General features: G+C 38.4%; 1 protein-coding gene across 3 annotated transcripts in view; it reads left to right on the top strand.

Annotated features, from left to right (window-relative positions):
- The first annotated feature begins 13 nt into the window (after nucleotides 1-13).
- The window catches only part of PTBP3 (polypyrimidine tract binding protein 3), a 49,312-nt gene continuing 40,799 nt past the window's right edge, over nucleotides 14-8,526 (top strand). Inside the window, exons 1-2 of one of the 3 annotated variants that reach the window (XM_042015292.1) lie at nucleotides 14-232; nucleotides 3,828-3,920. The gene's annotated coding sequence lies outside the window, so the exon portion shown is untranslated. The remainder of the gene's footprint in view (nucleotides 233-3,827; nucleotides 3,921-8,526) is intronic. The other 2 variants (XM_042015293.1, XM_042015291.1) reach the window with 2 other exon arrangements.

Below are 8,526 nucleotides of genomic sequence, written 5' to 3'. Positions count from 1 at the left end.
CCCGCTCCCCCGCCGCGCCGGGGCCGCGCTGAGGGGCGGGCGGCGGCTGCTGCCCGCGGAGAGCGCCCGCCAGCCCCCCGAGGGTTTCACCTGGTGCCGCCTGGAGCGGGGCGGGACGGGGCGGTGACCGGCACATCCCGGCTCCTTCTTCCTCTGAGCAGCGGGGGTGGAGAGAGAGGGGCTGGGGGAGGTCCCCTCCGCCCCCGTCGGAGGGAGCGGAGCGAGGGGAAAGGTGGGTGTTGGAGAGGGGCTGGGTTTCGGAGGGGCCGGGCTTGGGGTGGGGATATTCCCGAGGGCTGCTCCGCCAGGTACTTGTGGAAGGAGGAAGCCGGCGGCCGTCACCGACCTGGAGCTGAGGGGCTGGGCGCTGCCGCGGGGAACTTTGTGGTACTCAGGGCGTGCGGGTCTCGCTTCCTTTCTCTTCCTCTCTCTTCTTCTCCAGCGCGGTCGGAGTCGCGTTTTCCCCACGGCCGTGGTTTCCCGCCCCGCGGGGCCGTGGCCCCGCGCCCGGCTGCGGGCCGGGATGCGCCGGGAAGCGCCGATCCGCTGGGCTGGGCGCGCTCCCGTCCCTCCGCGGGGCGGAGGTGGCGGCCGTCGCTCGGGGCCTGCGCTTGCCCGGTTTTTAAACTTTATTTCGGAGTTACCCCTGTTAAGGTGGCAGAAAATCCTTTGGCGCGCGGGTTTCTTAGCGGTGGGTCGCGATGAGTTTTTGGGTATTTGCGGTTTTGTGTGGTGTTTGAAGTTTAGTACCCCAAGTTTGGGGGGTGCTTGTCTGTAGCAGAGAAAACGTGGAGCCGCTGCTGTTTGCCTTGTCGCTGGTGCCTGGTGGAAGTGCATATGTGGAAGCGAACTGATTGACATCTATTCTGCAGGGTTAATCAATAATCAGAATGGTTATTCATGTAATGCATTTTTATAGACCCTACTAAAAGCCTTGACTATGCAGTAGATTGTTACAAGTATGAAGTTTCTACAGCATGTCGTCCTCAGAAGATAAAAATATTTTTAGCAAGTCTGAAGTATTGTGCTCCCATTGCTGGGATAGTGTGATAGTAGCTGACTATCTGTCATATGTCTTGATAAAGTTTCTCAACTTGAAACGAAGTAATAAACCCAAGTTCATTATGTGTACTACCAACTTTGTTCACTACTTTCTAAGTGAAAATGTGATTGCTGATATTTTCCTTTTACCTATTGATATTTCAAAATCCGAAGTCCGGGAAGCTTGGCCATGGTGGCAAATTCAACCATCCCAGGAAACTAACCATGCCTAATGTTTATTTTTTTCATCATAACAGTATGCAGAGGTGAAAATGGAAATGTTCACTGAAGTCAGCACTTCTTACTTCATGCAAAGATGTAGATGTTACATTAACTTAAACTTGAATTCTGTATCTTAGTGTCTTGTAAAATGTTTGCTGTTCTGAAAATCTAGGTATTCTGATACAGAAGTTAAGAAGGCTTCTTTTTTTCCTTGTGATTCAAAAAATTTTCTGACATCTTTTAATACTGTTATAGTAGGAGCCTTTATAGGGAGACATGTTGACAAGAACAGTTGTGTATAAATGCTGATTAATCAAACAGCAAATAGTCTTAAGAATTATCTTTTTGAAGAATTTAATTTTAAAAATTTACTGCGTAATTTTGCTATGATTAGCATTTTTCACATTTGCTTTAAAACTGCATTCTGCAAGCTTTCGAGAGAAAATTCAGAAGGTTCTCAGTGGAGTGAGAATTTGTTTTTATTAATCTGTCAAATGTTCTTATGGAGGAACATATAATTTTGTTTTTTCTTTATTCTATTTGAGAATACAGTTGTTTTTATTCTTAGGTTGTGGAATTGCTGTCTAATGTGGGCGTATGGTTCCTATGCTGCCATACAACTTGTATGATGGGTCTCTTCTCCCAAGTATTAAAAAAAAAAAAAAAAAAATTCATAAAGGTTTTATTATTTCAGTTGAGAAAGGAGGGGAAAAAGGGTAATCTATCAGTTGATGTACTGCCCTGAAATACTAGTAAAGATAGCTTCATGTTGACATTTTTTCTGGTTTGGGTAGAAATGATGCAAGTAAAGTATGTGTAGTTCTTGAACTGTACAAATGTAACATCTCAAAGTAGAACCTCCCTAATGCACTTCCTTTTCCAAGAGTAAAACAAAGACTGTAGACATATTAGAGGTGAAGCAACTGAGTGTTTTTGAGGAAATTTTCTGAAGAGTCTTTTATGTGTTTCAGTGAAGTACAGGTGGTTGGTGATAACTGCAAGTTTGAGTATGTTCCGAGATGCAAAGTGCTGCCTGAGATGCTTCAGGAAGACCTGGGGCTTTGGGGTGATTTGGGGGTGGGGTTTTTTTGTCAGAAGATGCTAAATACCTTCTGAGAATTGAATTTCATTGGGTGATCTCCAAACTGTTAGTTGAAAATGCAAGGTGTTACGATAACTGTTGGTTAAAACTGCCTTAGTAAACCTAAAGTAAAACAAAATCTTTCATAAGCTGTCTTGTGGCTTATTCTCAAGGGCACTTAATCAAAAAATTAGAAAGAAAAAAGTAAAAGAAGAAAAATTGCACTTCCTAGCTGCATTAATGCCAAAATGAAATAGAGCCATTAATTTGTTTCTGTGGAATGCTGAGGCTAATTTAGATCCAAACCTTATATTTAGGGGTAAGAATACATGAAAGTGAACACAGAGAAATCATTTTATTTGGATCAGAAAATTTCTGTAGAAAACTATGAGAATTTCAGTTTTATGTTAAAGAAATTGGGTCTTTATTTAAGCTTATTGCCTTAAGAGGAAAATGTGACTCAAGTTAAACTGATAAAATTCAAACAAACCAGAATGATGTGAGCTGTAATTTTTTGTTGACTATCAAAAGCAGGTCAGATATGTACCTAGACCTATGGGGTTTTATAATTGAGCTTAGTGGCCTCCTTGTGGGTTAGTAAGTGGGGAAGATCAGGAACAACACTAAACACAGCAGCTGTATTTATATTTTCAAGTTAGATTCAGTCATTCCAGTACCAGAAGTCTTCAGGTTTAACAACACTTTGGAATTCTGGAAGATGATGCTTTTAAAGAGTCATCAACCACTTCCATATAATTATCCATATGTTTCTGGCTCATGAGCCTTTTTTTGATTTATTTTCTATATAGAGTTACATAATTTGCTTTTTTCTGTAGTTACTTCATAAATACCTGTTTTTAAGCCACTTTGAGCTACGTGGTTGTGGGAAACAGTATAGCCTAGTATGAATGAAGTTATCCCTCCTTATGAGCTCACTGTTCACTCACAACTTGTTTATTACTACTGTCTGAAATAAGCAGAAACATGAAAATAGAAAAATATAAATAAATCTCCTAGTTTCCCTAGCAGTTGACAAATTGTCATTCATTTGATTTGGTCTGTAGTCGAGAAAATTAATCTGCTTTGTGTACCCCATCTGGGGAGATAAGCAGTTGATTTGGGTTGTACCAGGGAGTATTTATCAGGTGTTCTGCTGACCTAATCCTGTGTTAAGTGATAAGCACAAGTGTGTATTCATCAACTTTCTTTTAAAGGATATCCTGATTAAACATAATGTTGTGTCAAAACATGAGGATGGGAGTTAGTTATGTCATAAAATTATGCCTACAGTTGCTTTTTCAAGGTACACTTCTTAATTCTTTTGCACTCGTTAACTGTTGCATGTAATTGCACTCTTGCTTTTGGTTTTCCTGCTTTTGACCACTGTATATATTTTGTACTTTTAGTTTCATTTTGTGCTGTATATTTTTTATGAAAGGCTATATTTAAGAGGCTTTTTTTCCTTCTTCTTTTCTCATTTCAGCATGTGAAAAGTGTGCCTATTTCTTCAGGTCTGTGGACGTGAGTTTTACATTGGAGTTAGAGGCAGCATTTTTGGCACTGTTTTGCAGAGTGGGTAGGTGAAAAAGTATTTTGTCTACTCCTGTTGATACCACTCTTCCCTGCTCTTGCTGTTTCCCTCTTGGCTGAAGTTGTTCAAACTCAGGTGTGCTGCCAAAAGAGGAGCACCATCCTCAACAGCGCATTTCTGCACCTCCCTCATAGTGTAGCAACTGTCACATGTGAACTGCATGGTAAATTAAATTATTCTGGTACCATGCTGCTTTGCAGTTGTTAGTCACTGCACTGAGAGTCATGAAAACACAAGGGTGAGGAATGACATGACTGCCTTTGCTCACTGCAGCCATAGATCAGCTTAAACTGACCAGGAAACCTCACCCTAAATTTCTTGTGAAAGCCTATGGAATGAATGCTCATATAATTCAATAAACCAACCATTATCTTTGCAATTAACTTCCTTAGTCACACTGAACTGCTAGTAATTTGTTACCATTCTTACTCCTTAAAAGACATGGTGTATTGCAATGGTATTTAAAGTCAATGAGAAGATAGGTCATTCTTTCTGACACTGAATAGCAGAAGCAAAGGAGCCAGATTTGTGTTTGCATATGTACGCTCTGTGGAAGTGTGCATACTTCACACGAGTGCACAGGTGTATGGTGAGCTCAGTGCTCTCTATTAGGATCTTACCATTTAAATGAGACATTACTATTTTCTTGGAAGGTGGATTGCATTAATGATGGGAATAAGGCTGAACCAAAACCAGTTCACATATAGGCAGAAATCAAATCTTATCACGTCTGCTTTGGGTGGGACCAGACCATATAGCAAAATCAGGGAATGGTAACCCTTTCCTTGTCTATAGGTTGCATGGTAGCTACAGTTGAAGTGGCACATGAGAAGGATGTGACAAAATTTTAGAATATTGCTCCAGCTTTTGATTCCAGCTTACTAGGTGGTTCCTAGACTGCAATACTTTGGAAAAGACAATAAATATTTTTGAAGCGAGAATTCAAAGCACATTTTTGCACATGTCCAGAGTGATAACATATTTCATGGGCTGCATTTGAATGTGTAAATTATGCTTCAACACTGAGATACAGACTTTCCTGTCTTAAAGGTCTTTTCCAACCTAGATGATTCTATGGTTCTTTATGTCTTCAGGCTTTTAACCATAGTATTTTCTAGTACTAAAAACACTAACAATACTGTTGGGCAGTTAGCATAAATGCATGATGGTACAGTGATCCCAAAGACTACTGAAAAGGAAAACAATATAGCATCCAAGTATTTTGTTGACTTGTAACATTAAGAGGTGACTTAGTTTAATTAATAGATTACATGTAATCCCTCTTGGCTTTTTTAGGCCTTCTTTGTCTTCCTGACTGTGTTCAGCTTAATTACAATTTTGCTTCTGTATGGGTTTCTTTTCCATTTCTGTAGGTTTTTTGCTGGTTCACTTCCTCATTTTATTATGCAAGATACAGCATTCATTTTCTCACTCTCTTGATCTGTCAGTTCACATGTTTCTATTTTATAGTCTCTAATTTGTCTTTCTTGCTCCATGGGTACAGGCAGGTTGTTTGTTCTGATCTTATGTTACCAGGAAAACTACTCTAGCTTCATGTCTATTCCTTCCCCATCATCTCAGTTAGCTGTCCTTTCCCAAAACACAGTCAATGTTGAAGTAATTACTGTGGAGTTATTCAGTACACAGTATATGACCTTAGATATGGTGAAAGCTGTAGTGCAAAACTTAGTTTCTGTGGAGGAAACTTCTTGAACTCAAAAGTAGGTGATATGCTCATTTTTCATTTGATTTCTGTCAGTGCTAGAAATTTTTTTTCTGTGTAATAAAACCTCGTAGAAAAACTGAGTTGTCTTAATTGTCATTGGTTTGAAATTCTGTCATAGAAGATTCTCTTTCTATATAATTTTCTTCTACTGTGTACAACCCTGCTTGTAAATGTACAATGGTTTTCTAAAATAGAAAACAAATGTATGGAAGTAAAATTAAGTGCTTTAAAAATATGAAAGTAACTTGAAAATAAGTCTTCATCGGTAAATGTTTTCTGCAGTGTTCCATAACATACTGTCTGTAGGGAAATCACTTTGCTCATGGTAATTTTTCTGTTGCCATCACATAAAGTAGCTTTCAACTGTATGGGTGTATATTTATATGTATGTACAGTAATGGGACTTCTATGCAAAGGTTACCCTGTCTGTATTGTTCCTCTGAAGTCTCTGCTCTATGTAGCTTGTTTTTGCTGTATAGTGGTTGCTCTCTGTAGGGCTGAGGATTGGGCAATAAATGCAGTTTTTGGTGTAAAATCCTTAAGTAACAACATTATAATTCATTAGGAATTTTTTGTTTTTGTGAACTTTACTTAAGACAAACATAGGGCTCATCTATTTTGTGTACAGAATTGGTATTTTTAGTACCTGTGTGTAACAAGTGTAGCCTAATGTGTTGTGAATGATGTTATGTTCTCTTGGAAGAGATATTTTTCGTGGTACTGGTTGCTGTTCCAGTGTGTACCTTAAAATACAAGGAGAGCAACTCAGAACACACAGACACATACACAAAAAGAAGCAGAGTCTCAGCAGGATCCAGAGTCCTCAAAGCATGCCATCCAAAGACTAGATTTGAACTGTCCTAGACTGAAAAGTGTTAGTCGTTTAATTTTCAAATAAATGGTCAAATTTAAAACTGTAGACTTTCCAAAGGTGGTAATTGTTTAATAACCAGTAGTTTATAGAACACAGAGTGTTAATAGGGTGCATGGGTTTAAATAATTGATAAAATTCAGGAGTTGTATTTGCTTCATAGGTTTTCTTCTCAGAAGCATGTTTCTTGCGTAGCTGGTTGTATGTTTTACTGTTAAATCACTTCACAGTATACTTCAATCAGGGAAAAATAATTTTTTTACCAACTAACTTGTGTCTTCCATTGAGAGGTGGAAGAAATGAAGATTGTTAGGGGATATATTACTGTGAAGTAAAACTGAAGGGAAAAGTTAGTATTGTGTGACTGGTGTAATATTTAGGTGAAGGAATAAGCAAGAAGAAGAACTTGTCCGTGTATACTGAAAAGATGAAGCATTCATTTTAACAAAAGATTCGGGTTTTCTGGATGTGGGGGAGAATGTAAACAAAAATAGGGGTTTATTGATGCTGTGCTATCTCTTGAGTCTCCCAGCAGGCTGAGATTACGACTTTTCCCTCATTTATGAGACTAGTGTATTAATACAGAAGCTTCCATCTAAAGGATGTTCCTTACAGGAGCTAGTTTATTACTAGTTGTTCCAAAAGATGAAGTGGAGGTGGGCCCGAGGAACACAGACCACTGCATGAGAGAGTTTCTCAGAGTGAGAAACTGATCAGAAACTTTGCTAAGGAAGCAAAGAGGAAACCAAATACATGAGACAGAAAGGACAAGAGCTGTGGGGTTCATAGGTGTGACATGTTTTCCTTGCGTACAACACTACTCTCCTACAAAGCATTAAGGAGTAATTAAAAATTCAACTTGTAAGTAGAAATGTTGAATCTATTGTTGATCTTAAGGCAAATCTTTCACCTGCTAGAACAAGGGCTTATTCAAGTCATACTTAATTTATGTGATACACATCATCAAACAGACTTTTATTACTTTCCAATCTCTTGACTTTAAGTGTGCAATTCTTAGAGCTTTTAGTCCTAGATTTAAATGATTGATTGTGCATATAAATTTTCCTTTTAAAACATATAAACTTTCTTCTCTTGTGCAGGAAATATTTAATTCTGAAGCTGAAAATTCAATCGTCAAAAACCGTAGTCAAGAACATGTGTCTTTAGAGTGTCACAGTTAAGTTCAGACTGGAAATGTTTTTTTAAAACTATTTGTAAGGCTCTGAAAATTTGTAAGTTAAAGTGGTTTCATGCTTTTAAGCTAAATGATCAATCAGTTGAGAGTCAAATCTTTTTGGTAGCTTCCTAAGAATCTGTTATGGTTTTTGGATAGGTAGGTAGTGAGTTTCCTCCCCTTCAATGTTACTTTCTTAAACTAAGCTGTGTACATTTAGTTCTGCAAAACAATAGGAATCAGACTAACAAAAGTAGTTGTCTTTTATGCTGCAAGGTGTAGCTGCTGATAAACACTGTATCCTGGAATCCTGTTTCTGAATTTTTCTGTTTTTAGAAGGAACTAGAGTTAAAAATGAATGATAAAAGGGATGCTTCAGATAGCAATTTTGCAGAAATTTTGATTGCTGCTGTGATCCAGCTAGTTGTTTTCTTTCTCTTTCTTCATGCTGTGTAAGTTAAATGATTTCCTTTGCAAGAGGAAAGAAAATAATCCACAGTTCATCACATTTTAATTTTTATCACAGTGGGTTTTTTTCTTCCTTTAGGCTGTTTACCATTACCTTTGTGTAATTTGCTAACATATTTCAAATTTTTTTTAATACAGTGTTGTTACAGATCTTTTAGCAGTTGATTTAAATGGAAGAATCTTTTTATAGCCTTTCACACACACTACTTCTTTTGTTATATCCCTTCCTGGGTTTTGCTGTTATCGTATTGTTTGGCATTAGTGTTGTGTTTTTGTCCTGTTTCTTTCTGCTGTACTTCTTTTTCAATTTTAATCTTTAATAATAAATTATAAACCAGATTGTCCAGTTACG

This window comes from Corvus kubaryi, unplaced genomic scaffold (genome assembly GCF_017639235.1).
Source record: "Corvus kubaryi isolate FWS band 111438036 unplaced genomic scaffold, C.kubaryi_AGA036_p1.0 split3-37296, whole genome shotgun sequence".
NCBI lineage: Eukaryota > Metazoa > Chordata > Aves > Passeriformes > Corvidae > Corvus > Corvus kubaryi.
Note: the sequence above shows the minus strand (reverse complement) of the source record. Positions and strands in the feature narration are given on the sequence as shown.